Source organism: Leptinotarsa decemlineata, unplaced genomic scaffold (assembly GCF_025532065.1).
Source record: "Leptinotarsa decemlineata unplaced genomic scaffold, Ldec_3_MD MMD2_tig00026336_RagTag_RagTag, whole genome shotgun sequence".
Taxonomy (NCBI): domain Eukaryota; kingdom Metazoa; phylum Arthropoda; class Insecta; order Coleoptera; family Chrysomelidae; genus Leptinotarsa; species Leptinotarsa decemlineata.
In genome coordinates this window covers 2,213,133-2,228,688 of record NW_027412692.1, presented here as the reverse complement: position 1 = coordinate 2,228,688, position 15,556 = coordinate 2,213,133, and the positions used below count along the sequence as shown (strand labels likewise).

The window sequence follows — 15,556 nt, the reverse complement described above, 5'->3', positions numbered from 1 at the left end:
TCTGTGAATGTCACAGCTTCGAACCACTTGATTCTGCCAAATATGCTTTCCTCGATTCGCCGGATTTTTCGTCTTTCTTGATATGCTCGCTCATATCAACTCATATCAATGACCTCTTGGTTTCAACCATACAGAATTTGCCAAATTCACGTCGTATCTGGTGGATGCAATTCTTAGCATCGCAGCACGCGTTTGATGGTCTGTTGTTCATGAGGTTGCTCCGGACGGTGTACTCCTATCTGATACTGTACTTGGACCAATTCTTCTTATCTTTCCTACAGTCCACTGATGTAAAGAAAGGGAAGTACTTATTGTGACGGCCTGTTTTCCTTTCGGGGCTCTTGTTGTCTTCTAGTCAAAGTCTGTTCCACCAGCTTTTTGGAGTAACCATTTTACCGAAGATCTTTCCTGGTGTAGTCCAGATACTTGTTGAGTCGTTGAGACTTTTCTTTGTGTTACAGAGCCTGAATGCATGATCAATGAGTCTTGACGATTCCACTCTCGCTAAATTGGTGGTGATTGGTTTCATGATTTAAATACTGTCCCGAATAAGTGAAATTTTGGTATACTGGTGTTTCCCCTTGTTGTTGGTTTTTTTCACTGTTATGTCCAGTTCATTGCGAACTTCCTTATCCATTATGAATAATGGAAGGTATTATGCTGTTGAAATGCTGCAATATGAGGAAAGGTGTCCAAATTTGGTTCTGCTCATCTTTTATTTTATTTGTTTTTCCATGGATTCGAAATCTATCAGCATCATTCAATATTCACCAGAAAACATTGTCAAGCACTTTCAGGTTCATTGTTCATAACTCTCAAACCATTTATTTGTGCAACTTATTTGAATAGTAAATTACTCCGTGTAAAATTACGAATCGAATGACATCCCAATCATACTTTTAGATAAAAACCAACAGAAGTTATGTGAAATAGCTCTTATGAACTAGACTAATATCCCAAATGCTCTTTGTTGTTGTCGTCAGTGATATTCTGACTATCGTTCAGCATGTTTCATCCAAATAGCATCGAACCAGTCTCATATTGTTATTCTTTGCAAGTGTTTCGCGTAGAAACGGATAACAATTCAACAAGCGATTACTTGCATAACTGTTCACGGCCTACGCCATACGAAATGTCCATAATAAATATATCAAAATTCTGGGTAACTTGTGAATACCATTATGCGGAATACCGAATGTTGGGCGTTGAATGTACGGTCGAGTCCGTTTATTGCCTATATATTTTTTTTTATCGTCTTTCTGATGGTGATGCTGTGTAGTGATGGATATACAGTTCCTTTAATTGCTGCTCACAAACATGAAGATTTACATAGGGAGATACCTCTCGGGAGCCATTTTGAGCACACATGCATATTGAAGAATCTAATGGAAAGAAAGAAAGTGCGGAAAAGGAGCAGTTCAAATCTGCATTGTGAAGGAGGAACTGATGATGATCATGAATTCTGATAAGACAATCAGAAAGAGAAAGGGTTGTGAATTAATCAATTGATCCATAACATTTTGCAGTTTCGTAGTGTTAATTCAAGTACTAAACAGTATGAGAAATAATGATTTTTATCAAACTTTTGATTAACAAAATCTGAATTCAAATCAGTAAAGCGAGTGGGATGATATAATCGCATAACTTGGCATCAGAGAATCAATCTTGGTGGACTTTCTATGCCAAGGAAGCGCTAGGGATGGTTAGAGATTTATGCTAGCAACTTCGATGCCCATCATCCCGAAGCCTGCCAAAAAGAATACAGAGCTTGTGTGTAGGGATCTGCGAAGTAGCTTAAGAAGGAGCAGTCGACACTGCGTAACCACCATGGTAGAGTGTTCTACCAGTGCAGCAACGATGACGCTGCAGGTACCTGCCCCTGGCATGACAACAACTACAACCGCTATTGTTGAAAAACCGGCTTTTTGAGACATCTTTTCTGCATTCTCCGTCCGTACGTCTTTATTCTCCATTATCATGACAACTCACACCGTGTAGGTCATACCTGAGTCCAAAGTACCCAATATTACTACCACCGTCGCGAAGCCAACTATTTCGGAGTATATCAAGTATGAAGGTATCTAAGATCCGCTGACTGCCCTATCGGCCGGTACAAAAAATCTATAATTTGTGTGATTATTCTAACTCTGAGAAGAGTCTATCTGTTTCACGGAGAGGCCTGCCTTATTCAGTTCTCTATAATTTTTATTTTTTCGACATGATTCAGTATTGTTTCCAATACATGTCCATGCCATTTCGTTCACGTTAACTTTAATATTGATGTAACCAATTGATAGAATTAGTACTATATAAAGAAGTATATATTTCTGAGCTGATCAATGATTTGATCCTCATAGTTTAGTTGGAACTATATTCACGAAGATGTTTCTTTCAGATAAGAACCGAAAAAAGTCTATCCGAAACAACTACATCAGTAGTAAGTAGAAGTAATCTAATCTGTAGTTTGAGTTCCCAAGTGTGTTACAATCACACGGCATCTACCAGTTTGAACTCGAAGTCCATGTATTACAGTCCATATATGATCTTTTATCGTTTAATGATTTTCTCTTCGAACTCATTATAAAGTGTATCTTCAAAGTAAAGATAACGTGTTGATTGTTACTATTCTCAAAAGTGTCTTTCTGTTAGAAAACTATGGAGATATGTATTGATTGCACCAATGGGTGCATTACAATTATCTTTTGTGGAGACATTCCTTTGCAATACAATGGGATGAAACACTAGTGTCACGATTGTCACACAGCTATTTTCGGAAGGCAGTTTGACCCCAATGTTCTCTTCTGGATCACATGCAATACTGGGCTACATAAACGACTAGTCTTTCTGGTTCCGGTCGAATATATCAATGTTAAAGCAATCTGGTACCACCACGGCGGTGAAGAGATACTATTGTAGAGACAGGTTACCCCTATCTGGTATCTATTAGTGATACCAGATCTAGACTGAACAGTAATTAACGTTCAGAAAGTATGAAGTAGAAGGCGGATGTAGCAGTGAAACTGATCAATAGAAAGATTTGAAGCCTCAAACTATACCAATACGTTATATATTGCACCATAGTGGTTGAAACTATTATAATATATTCATTTTTGATTCAGGGCTCAAAGTTGACACAAGCGACCACTGTCAAAAAACTATATAGAGATTTGCTTGTTTGGGTATAACGGAAGCAATAAGAACTACATTACTACATCATACATACTACATCACTACATCATATATTCCTTTGTAATAGCAGGGAATCCAGAAGTGAGCCAGTTCAGATTAGATGAATTTTCTAGCTACAAAAGTTCGAGCAAAATAGAAATCACGAAATATCAAGAGGAACACTAAGTAAACAAAGGGGTCGAGAACTGAATATAGAACGAGAGCTGGATTATACTGTGCTTGATCAATACGCAACCATGTTCTCCAATTGGCTGATTTGATTGGATTGGACACATCCACGCTGTATTGATCAACACAAGAATAACATCAAGACTAGTCTACAAATGTGAGAAAGTGGTGAACCAAAAGGGCTTATTCTGCACTGGTTATTAGAATAAATTATACCATAATTACTTGTACGGGATCTAGTTAGATAAAAGGCCAATAAAAAGAAAGGAACTGTGTGACAATTCACTTGGAAACCCTCGAAGAAAATTGTCATGGATCAGAATGAGGAAAGTATTAGAGAACTGATTCAACCGTTCAGAATACATGGTTAATCATTTGATAGTATCTATTTAGAGGATACCTGAACAAAATAGAGCTAGATAATAAAGAGCTCAACAATGGGAGCATTGGATCACAAGAGGTGAACAATTTTACAAGCGAAATTGAGTCCAGAAGAATATTATATATTCTAGTACGAACAAATACAGGTAGCAAGATTGTTGAAATGGATTTCATGAAAAGAAGGGACATTTTATTATGGGTTTTCTGTATTAAAACATTTTCAATTGCAGTCAAGTGCAACCAAATGCAATACTTCATCAATTACTTCAACAGTTAGCATTTTCATCTATTGAAGCAACCGTAAAATTTAATTCTACATAATTTCTACAAACATAACTGATTTTCGTTCGAAGATATAAAACAGTTTGGATTCTATATCATCGATGTGTAAGTCACATCAATCAGTATAAACTCTGAAATATAAAACTAAGTTCTCTGAACCCCCAATCGTATTAGGAATCCCACTATAAAAGGTGAGATATAGTTATTCACTGCATATTTAGACTTCTGAGGGTTACCGTTCGTTGATGGACTGCAGCCTTTCGAACACATTTTTCAAGTACAAAATGATTGTTAATTTTCCTAACCATCATAATGTTACTTGTATTCGCAAAGCTTTCACAGATGCTTCACCTTTTAAAGGAATGGTTTGTCCCAAATGTCCAAGTTGTCAACCGTATTTGGTTCTAAGGATTGACACACGTTGAGTTAATATGAAAAAGTTGAATCTTGGCATACAATTGGAAAACGATACGTACGCATTCAGTAGACAATGACCTAAAAACAATCCGTTTAATTTAGATTCTTGGACGATAGAAAATGAGTAGCACAAAATAACAAATGGAAGGTTGAGAAATATCTGTTGAGTGTCTTGAAGAGATAACATCTCTACATTGTATTCACTTCTATGGCACATACTACATGTGATATATGTGACCAACGTTCACTTTTGTCAGAAAAGAATTTTAATGACGTAGCTGAAATGGATTTTTATCGAGTCATGGTTTATTGGAAGACATAAATGTTCAGAACATCGGTAGGGACGAGTTGATACTACAAAAAAACTTTCCTGATAAATTCAGAACGAATTTTACGTTTAGGTGTTCAGCCAGTTATTATTAGGTCCTAATTCAGGAATTATAACGTGTTCTTATTCACTAGTACCTTTTTCATAATCCTCATTATTTTCTGGGCTGGGATGTTATATAAAATGATGAATATTTCACTAAAAATTCGAAGGGGAACAAAATCAAAACAATACCTTCAGTCAGTTTCCACTACTATTTTTGGTCTCATAACTACTAAATTTTTACTATAAGTTTGTTACTCCAACTATTTGAAAAGATTAGCTGATTGACTATGGAGTATCTCAAGGTTCCGTGCTGGGACCAATACTATTATATATATTCATATATATATATATATATATATATATATATATATATATATAAAATAGTATTGGTCCCAGCACGGAACCTTGAGATACTCCATAGTCAATCACCTTATCACTGCTCAATATATCATTGATTCTTACTGCTTAACTGACGGTGTCAAATGCTTTCGAAAGGTCAATGAAGAACAGACTGGTTTTATTTTCATTCAAGACTTCAGTTACTTTTGAAGGCAGAGTGAGTATAGCCTACCAAAATACAAATTATCGTGATCAATAGACTCGAAACAAGATATCATCGATTCTGTTCTTGTGAGCATTGATAAATGTAGCACTGGCGACTTCTTGGTCGAGGCCATTTCTTGTATAAAGAATCCGGTTGCATAAAAAGTACTCTCGTTTTTTGATCCTATTTTTTTTTCAGTTTCCACCCATAACTGCATAATCTATTATCAAAGTTTCAAATGAACATTTGACCTAGGTCAGGAGAAGATGAGATCTGCAAGGAGTCTACTTTGATGAAAAGTGATGGCGTGTGCCGCATGCAGTCTTTCAGGATATGAGGGTGAAGGTCATGGATGTAGCAGATTCTGATCTCACATCAAGAGAGTTTTTCGAAAGAGTGGATCCTGGTAGACAGACAGAAGTTTGGTAGATATTAGCCAGAACATGACATGAACCTAACAAAAAATTCTTTGAAGGTACATATTGGAGAGCATACCTAGTGAGAAATCAAGTTCAAAATCGCGAAACGAATTTGTATTCACGAACGTCAATTAATCGAAAGGCAAGGTCGTCCACACCTGATTTGAGGATGAATATCAAAGATGGATAATGACACTGTGATATTTCTGGAAATGGATGTGTCGCCTATTTGGGGTAGTCCAGGAAAGAAGCAATTGAAGTTTTATCTTGGAATACATGAACCAGAATATCACCCCTAACCCCCATTGTTTGTATCCAAACTAGAAAGATTGGTGGCATCAATTGGATCTTGGCTAGTGTCCAGTTGGAAAAACTCAAAACACTATTCTTTCCTAGCTTTTATCAGAAGTTTGGTAGTCCAAAATATCTGTAGCGCAATGATTAAAAAAAATACATATCCCCACGAATACCTACGTTTGCAGATATGTTAGATCAAAATAAAAACGGTAGATGGAACAATGAAGTAATATGTGGTTGAATGGGCTGAAATTTATGGATACGAATAAAAAATGTTGACCGGCGGAGCAAAAATTCAAAATACGGAATGATGAACTGAAAAAGGATGATGAAGAAAATAATGTACATACCAGCTAATGATAAATAAACTCAAGAAAGCTTGATCACGTTAGGTAGGAGATTGAATTATCTCCAATAGACGCTGATTCATCACTTTGAATTGTTTTCAACTTCAGTCAAAAGAAGTGACGGGAAGCGAGAGGGGGTGATATGGTGTATGGTGAGCAGTTCATCTGAAGATGAAACATAATTTAAGCATAGTTTCATATATATTTTCCATCTATTAGTTAATGGAAGAGGTTTCTGTGAGAGATTTTGTTCGCTGAGAAATGTAAAATAGAATTTCAAACCACCATTAGTTTCATTTGTTGGCGGATCGAGAAAGAAATCGAAAAATCCATAAAAAATGTATCGGTAGTTCTGAACAACGGTGTTTGTAGAGTTAGAAAACATTTTGAACTGAAAACCACTTTTGATGGAGGAGAGGAAGACAGTAATTTCAAAACATTTCTTAAATTGGAGTAGTCAATTCACTGAGCCATGAGCAATTCAAAACTTAGTCTCAACAATATAAAACATCTTTGGGAAAATAGTGTCAATGGCCCCAGCAATAGGTGATATTGTCTCCATTTGGTGAAGATTCAGACTTTATAGCAAAAATAATAAAGGTAAACCAATAAAGTACTTAATTTTCCGCATTACTTTGATCCAGAGTCTCAGTAATATAAATAACCATTGTGACGAAGAAATAGGCGAGATATCACCCAGATCAGAGAAATATACTTTTTTCACGACTTCGATATATAAAACGTTTGTGGATTCGGTTGGAAACGGAATAACTACATAATGCATGAAATCGCTCTTATCTCCCCTACTAGAATTTTCTCATACATCAGCGGGCATGATCTCGATAAGAGTTTTTGCATCATAACTTCCGTTTGAATCGGGTTTGTTAACTTCCCATATTGGCTCATAATTATGAACGTTAATTACTTTAGTGGCGGCCTTAATTTTTTGTTTTTGTACACTGGGAGTAATTTATATTCACGAGCAAGTTGATTATGAATATTTAAGTGATTCACCTTAAACCGATGAATGGAAGAGTGGATATATCAATCTTGTTTCTTCCTCGTTCTGAAATAGTGTTAGTGGTTTGAATCCTAGTGGAGTTGAATAAATGCTAAGTGATATGAACTCATTGAATACTACATTTGTTTTCTTCAAATAATCTCTCCCTCACAATAAAAATCTGAAAAAATATTCTCGACGATGAATTGACACTTTGATGAAAATAATCTCAGATAATTCTGGTATGACTTCAATTTGATTTGCCTCAATACCAAAATACAAATATTTTAACTTTTTGAATCATTTATAACACTCTTTCAATAAACATTCGAATCATCCACAATAAATGTAATTGGAAATTTAGAAAAAATTGTTTCGAAGGGGCTTTCTTTTCCAGTTTGAGTCTGAAAGTAACTTTTATGCATGATCATTCGCGTATACCGGGTATAATGAAACTTGGTGATGAGGTATTTGGAAATACTGTCAATGGATTCGCCAAATACTTCAGAAGTGTATACTTGGTTTCGGACGAGAATATGCTTCTCTGCCTTCTCTAAAATCGATATTGTTACTGCTTAAAAAAAATTAAGAAATAAACTAACTGTATCGACGTTCTCTCTATACCTCTAATAGGCATATTTAACTTAATTTTATCAACTTGTGCCTTTCCTGAGCAATGGAAAACGGTTCGAATTTGTCCGATATTAAAAAAAGGCGACTCTAGCGATATCACAAACTACAGGGCAATTTCAATTTTATGTATCTATTCCAAACTCTCTGAGATATGTCTGCAAAATGTTATGTACTGCCATATTCAATAAGTTATTTCTCCTACTCAGTATAGTTTCGTACAACAAAGATCATGTATGACAAATCTGGCATGTTTAAATCAATATCTATGTACGTACCTGGACAAGCAAAAACAAGTCGATGTTGTTTATTTAGACTTTCAAAAAGCCTTTGATCAAATAGACCATTATGTTCTTCTCAGTAAATTGAAAAAATTAGGACTCTAACCAACTGCTTACTCTAATTGAATCATATCTAGTTAACAGAAAATAATTCGTCGAATATGAATCTTTCAAGTCGGCTCAGTAGTTACATTTGGGATATCAAAAGGTTCTAATCTTGGATCTCTTTTATTTTTCATTTATATTAATGCCTTGGCAACCTCTTTGAATATTCCTAGCCTAGAATATTGCAGACAACCTAAAATTATATTATAAAATCGACGACATCACTGACTGCCAACCACAACAAAAAAGCGAACTTTAATGTACGAATATTCAATCAACAATACTACAATCAACCGCGTACCTGAAATAAAAGATTTTGTTATAACATACGACAGTAAATTAATATTTACAACACATAAGGAATATGACTGCTGATGCAAATAGGATGCTTGGATTCATTTACAGAAATTGCAAAAACTTCAAAAGTATTGCCACCTTAAAATTACTATATTTTGCGTATGCCAGATCTAAGTTAGAGTATGACTCTGTGTTATGGAATCCAGTTTACGACTACCAAAAAACAACAATTGAGAGCGTGCAAAGTTCCTAAAATACTTATGTCTAAAAGTTGATGAACAATACCCCACGAGAGGCATCGATCATAACATTTCGTCGACACTATCTGATATGACATCTTTGGAAAATAGGAGAGTTATCCTTGGTATAAAATTCCTGCATAAATTACTAAACAACAATATTGACAGTACGGTTATTTTACCCGAGATCAATTTCTTAGTACCAAGAAGAGAAGATCGACACAATTTGAAATTCTTTTGCGAAGCATCACACACAAATGTTATGCTACGGTCACCGTTGAATTTTATGTGCAGTAGCTTCAATAAAATCTGTGAACATTGCGATATTCATTTCGACTCTCTGAACACCTTGGTATCATGTATCCACAATCACTTTTAATAATTTTATAAATAACATTTGTGTCAGTATTGCTACATTGCATGATTTGTAACTTTTTATGTTATATATCCAATTTTTCATTTCTCTTTTGAAAAATCTTCGTATACGAATATATACTTTGTTTTAGCATTTACTTTTATACATTTCTATTTTCATATATACTCTGTAATAATAGCATTTCCTGTAACTGGGTACTCTTGTTGGAAATGAATCGCTTTTTCATATACCTACATTTTTGAAAAGAGTTAACGTTGAAATCATTTACTTTCTTCTTTTCTTTGGAAGATTCACATATTTCTTGTATAAAACTGGAGAAGTAGGAAGTCAAAACCTGTCTGTCCCATGGATATTTTTATTTTCAATCGAAACGTTGTTCTGGATAGTAGCAGTTCCATTGTAATCGGAAAGAATACGCGACGTACAGTAATGCATCTAGTCGTGTAGAATCTGCTATGTTGTTTTATACATTGGTTATATATTGCATTCATTCTTCTGATAGTTTTCATTTTGCCAATAAGAAATTATACCCAGTGCATGAATTGTCAGTCAAACTTACAACCCTATTTTATGCCACCCTTCTCAAAACTTTTAAATTGTTTCCATGTCCTCCAATTCACGGTTTTCCTCAATTCATTTTTTTGGGTCTCCACGAAAAAGTATGGAGATAAAAAGGTGAGCTCTAGTTCTTTGAAAATTACTTTTACACAAATGCAAAATTGTACGCGTTACGTAAAATTATGCACGGGTTGCTTAATTAAGGAGAAAAATATTCAATAATTGAATCTAGTGCAATCTTAATTTCCTATTACATCTTTGCCAAACACAGGTTCATTAATCGAGCATCTGAAGGATGATGAGTGGGTTTTTTCTGTGTTGAAAGATAATTTTTTCGCATCGCACCACTATTGTACAATTTTTTAGTCTGTACATATCTGTATTATTTAATTCCCCAGTCGTCTTGCCTTCTCTTAGGGGAGACCAGGGCAAGATGAAGTTTGGGGCAGCACGGGAAGTAAGCTTGTGTGCGTGAATAGTAATCATGTTCGGAGCGGCGACAGCGCCATTTGCACGAACTTCACTCTCCGCTAGTGTGTCCAAGCAGAGCGAACAGGTTAGAACTCGTTTTTGCGTTGCAGAGAGAAAAAAGTGATATTGTAAGTGTTTTTACGCGATATTTGATTCGAATACTGATGTACAGACATGTAAGTACCTGTGTTAATGTATTATTTCAATCCCGAGCTTATTATAGTAGTCCAAAACATTAAATTCAAACCAGATTTTTTCGCCGGTAAAGTTTGAGGTTATAACTGCGTCATCTTTTTTACCTACGTGTGGATCGGGGCAAGATGATCGGGGCATAATGGGATACTATCCCGTTTTGCCCCGCCCTTGTGATTAAAATAACATTTTCTATGTACTGATAATATTTGTAAATTCTACTTAAATCAGGATCAAAATTATTTATGGAAAAAAAACTGTAAAGAAGATTAAAAAGACAACCGACAAGGAAAACCTGCAGAAAAAGCGTCAAACCAAAAGGTGCAAAAAAGAAACTGAATCGAAAGATAGTTCATCCCAAGAAGAGGATGATGACTGTGCTTGCATCTATTGTGGGTACTTATACTCAGATTCAACCGAAGGTTGGGTCATCTGCGGCGTGTGCCACGGTTGGGCGCATGATTCATGTGCCGGAGTAGATGAGGAAGATGAAGAGGCACACATTTGTGAACGCTGTCTACCCGATTAAAAAGCGTACTCGTTTTGCCCCACAGCGTTTTCCATCTTACCCCAGTTATGGGGCAAAACGGGAAATTTGTCGAGTTTATTTTTTCATTATTCGCCAAAAAAAAATGTGTGATTTTGCATGCTACAACGTTTAATTATAAGAGAGAAATGTATAATGGTTACCTCTTTTGTTGAAGAATGTTATTAAAGAATTTAATTTTCCTTGTATAATGAGTTTTGTCTTAGCTATCTCATCTTGCCCCAGTCTCCCCTACTATAGTGGTATCATCTACAAAGATACTGAATTTACTAGATATCTTGACTTTGGTGAGGTCGTTGATATATAATAGGAAAATAATGGAGTCGAGCACATATCCTTGGGGAACTACTGATGAGATTTCGTTTCTTTTCGAAAGTTTCGTTTTTTAAGCACATGATATCGTTCTGAGAGATATGAATCGAACTATGTGGGAGTCACACTTTGGCATCCATACAGTTGGAGTTTTCTTAGCAGTTTTAGTAGTTTATACACCCCATATAATAGGTATCAAATAAAATGGTTTGCTGTAAGAAATACAAAAATTCAAATGACGTTACTATAAACTCAATATGGCGGGATCCCAAAGACGATATATTTTATTTATTTATTCACCTCCATGATATAGATATCAAATGAAATGGGATTGGAAAACACCCAGATCATTTTAAGATTTCTAAATGGAACAATAGTGAAGTGTTATAAAGAGCAAACTGAAAAGTTCACCCTAAAATTTACTGCGTAATATAAACCACTGAAGATTTCAATTAGTTTGTAACTGGCCTTATACATAAATTTTGTTCACAAGTTGAAAAAACCAATTGAAAAAAAAATAAAATATCATTACTTGGCTTTCTTTGGTGGTCAACGTTTAGGAAAACAATCTTTTTCGGTTCTTGAACTCCTGAAGATTGTCTATTGACTTAGCTTTATTCATTTTTGATATTGTGGAAGGTTATATACCCCAAAAAATAGTCAGAAGTATGGAGGACATCTTCAGGATTATATTAAAATAAATTACTTCCAACAACTGACAGACCATTCTCACTGATCATTGAAAAAAAAATGTATATTCAATCAACAGCATGTGAAACAAGTTTCAAATGTTCTTTCAGCTACAGAAGCGTTTTATAAAATTCAGAACCGGTAGTCGATAAATCATTCTTATGCAGATGGCAATGCTAACAGGACGCATACAATTGAAATGTTCATCTCTTCTTAATAATCACTGACGGTTTTGTAATCTCGGTTCGGATTAAGAAATCATCTAATGTATTCGTATTTTGTTGAACCTTAATTGAAATCTCAAGAGATTTATTATTATAAATAGATGCGTCAATCACAGAAGTGTGAGGAATCATACAGAATGACTCGTAATGAGCACAAACTTCTGAATCGTTTAGAAAAAGGTGATAAAAAAACAAAAATACCATTGCAATTACTTGTTTTCCTTGAGGAAAATTCAAATTGATGCGACTACTTTTATAAAGAAGATTTTTATGGATTTTTTCAACTCGTTCTATAATTATTATAATTCTTCGGCTGAAATCCAATCTCAACAGAAAAAACCGTGCAACCCATTTCATGAAATAGTGGGTATATTTTTAGAAAGCAATAATGTTTGGGAAAGAAAGTTGTGACTTTCTACATCTCTATCTATGTATAAGAATATTTAGGAATCTCCCAAAAAAGGAAGGAAATGATCAATTTCAAAAAATTAACTCTTCACAAAGATATATAGATCATGCAAAGAAGAAACTTTCAGAAACAAACTGGTAGAAAGAGCCCTTTTGAAACAAATACTCATATATGAACACTGAATCATACAAAAAACTCTTTTCTCTATTCAGTGTGTATTTTGAATTGATTGCTTTCTTCTTTTCTTCAAAAGATTTCAAACATTTTTTTTGTATAAAGAGGGATAAGTAGGAAGACGACATCTTTCTTTCCCACAAAAGGTAAAATCATATGATCCACTCCATTAGAAATAAATATAATGTTTTTTTAGTTTTTCGCATAGCGATTGATACAATTTTTTTTCAATATGCACTTGTATCTACTAGCCCACGAAACGAGACAATTCCAAAAATTGATTTGAAAAATCGCTCGACCCATTTTAAATGAGGTTAGAGGTCAAGTCATATTTCAAGGCATAATTTCTCTCTTCAATTCTTATCTACTTTTTCAATTCTATCGGATGAAAATTAAAAAATCATGTTATGCGTTAAAGACAAGTCAACATGAGGGATGGCAATTTTTGTTATTTTTGGTAAGTTTCAATGAGAATTCTTTTTTTTTTCATTCAAGGACAGAACACTAGCACTAAAGATAAATCCACAAGGCGCTCTAAGAGCGGTGTCTGTGCGAAAGAAGCGATTTACGTTTGATTTGAATTGCTGCAGATGAAATTGTTATTTTTAACAGCAGACTACTCCAGATTCTCCATTATCGCTTCTTTATCTTTAGGTTTTTCTGATTTTAGATCATATTTTTGAATTCTTTCAACTTCTCAAATGTCTCATCTTTGGTCTTCAAGAAGTATATAAAGCTCATGTGACTGTAATCATCGATGAATATTTTGCCCCTCCCAGTGATGTTGTTTCCATTGGCCCACAAATATCACTGTGTATGATCTCTAGTAATGCTCCTGCTCGACTTCCGTCTTTGGGGAACGACAGGCGAGTTTGCTTGCCTTCACAACAGACTTCACAATTTTGCACATTAGCTTGCCCTTACTAATTTGGCTATCTTGTCTAGGTAAGCATTATTCAGATGTCCTAAGCGCCTATGCCAAATTCCACTATTCACAGTGTGGAAACATACAGGTTGATCTTCATGAACATTCAGTTTATAAACATTGTTATTTAGGCTAGCTGTAGCTACTAGTACATTTTGTGGATTATAAATCTGGCATCCATGGTCACTGAAGCATACTCTATTGCCATTTTTAATTAATTGGCAAACAGACAAAAGGTTAGTTGTCAAACCAGGGACATACTGAACCCCTTTTAATAAAATATCATGTCATTTATCTGTGACTGTATTTATTTCAATGTCACCTGCACATTCCACATTGATTTTTGATTTGTTGGCCACCACAATCACCTGCAAATCTGATTTTCTTATGTTGACTAGCCACTGTTTATAAGCAGTCAAATGAGCACTGGCTCCACTGTCAACATACCAATATGTGTCTTTGAAACTGCCTGTGGTAGATGCAGCACTGAATCCACTCTCAGATTTATTAGTATTAAGGCATTTGGACATATAGTGACCATTCTTTTTGCATTTGTATTAAACAATGTTGTTGAGGTCTTTCTTATTCACAATACGGGTTGAACTTGAACTCGAATGACCCCCAGCCTCATAGTTCGATGTTGACTTTTTATCACTCCCAGCTGATTTGCCTCGGAAATTCATCCTACAACCGCCATCTCTAATAGTTTTTTGAAAACTTGTTTTGGGATGTCGATTGGTTGCAAACGCACCACTGGTGCCGCCATCTGTTTGCATGTCCAACAATTTTGTCTTGATGGTATCTGTAGTTATGTTGATTCCCGAATGTTCGACGGCCATGATCATGGGTCCGTATCTCTCAGGAAGCCCTGCCAACAGGAGTGACCCCACCCATTCTTCATTAATTTTGAAACCGGTCAGTCTCAATTTCTGGGATGTCTCGACAATTTGATTTAAATAGCTTTCCATGCTATCGTGGTTTTCCAATTTTGACGATATGAGTGTGTGTAGAAGGCTAATTTTACGCATGAATCCACTGTCATCGTACAGGTTTTTCAGACTCGTCCAAACATCCTTGGCCGTTTTTGCGGAAACAAGGATGGGTCAATGGAAAGGATTAGCTTAGATTTTGCCTTTTGGATATTTTTCGTATCTGTTTCTTTGCCCTCGATGCATTCATTCAAGCCTTCGAGAATAAGTACATTTCCAACAGCAAACGCCCACTCATCATAGTTCTCACGGCGTAAAAGCCTCGGCACACTCGTTAGGTATCTATCTTGCTTTTTGTGATTAACAGCAACTAAAAATCACTCGCGACACGACAAACTGTTTTCTTTCGCATTTCGAAGTTTTAACAAACTGTTACAGTAAACTTCGCAGTTTTTTGAGCAATCTGGGCCCATAACCTGTTATTTTTAACAGCAGACTACTCCAGATTCTAAGGAAATAAAACGCCGTTGTCGCTATGTAAAAAAATTTTACTCAACTATAAGAACTAAATTTTTAATAGAAAACAAGAAGCACGGCAGTGCTGCCAATTTATTATGGATATTGCATAGAGATGTCGCAAAGAGGGCAAAGAGAACTTTTGGTATTTCTAACGGAAATACATTTGGATAAACGTTCTCACGAAGTTTTTTCCACTCACACGCAGTTCTCCAAATGAAAGAGTTTTCAAACAGTGAACTTTGGGATGTGCTGAGTTGAACC

General features: G+C 35.3%; 1 protein-coding gene and 1 long non-coding RNA gene across 3 annotated transcripts in view; one reads left to right on the top strand and one right to left on the bottom strand.

Moving 5' to 3' along the window:
* The window catches only part of LOC141485764 (uncharacterized), a 33,644-nt gene extending 26,942 nt beyond the window's left edge, over positions 1-6,702 (top strand). Inside the window, exon 2 of the long non-coding RNA XR_012467433.1 lies at positions 5,553-6,702. This is a non-coding gene — a long non-coding RNA (uncharacterized lncRNA). The remainder of the gene's footprint in view (positions 1-5,552) is intronic.
* LOC111518191 (uncharacterized) overlaps positions 1-15,556 on the bottom strand; it is a 151,754-nt gene that overhangs the window by 87,362 nt on the left and 48,836 nt on the right. The window lies entirely within an intron of this gene.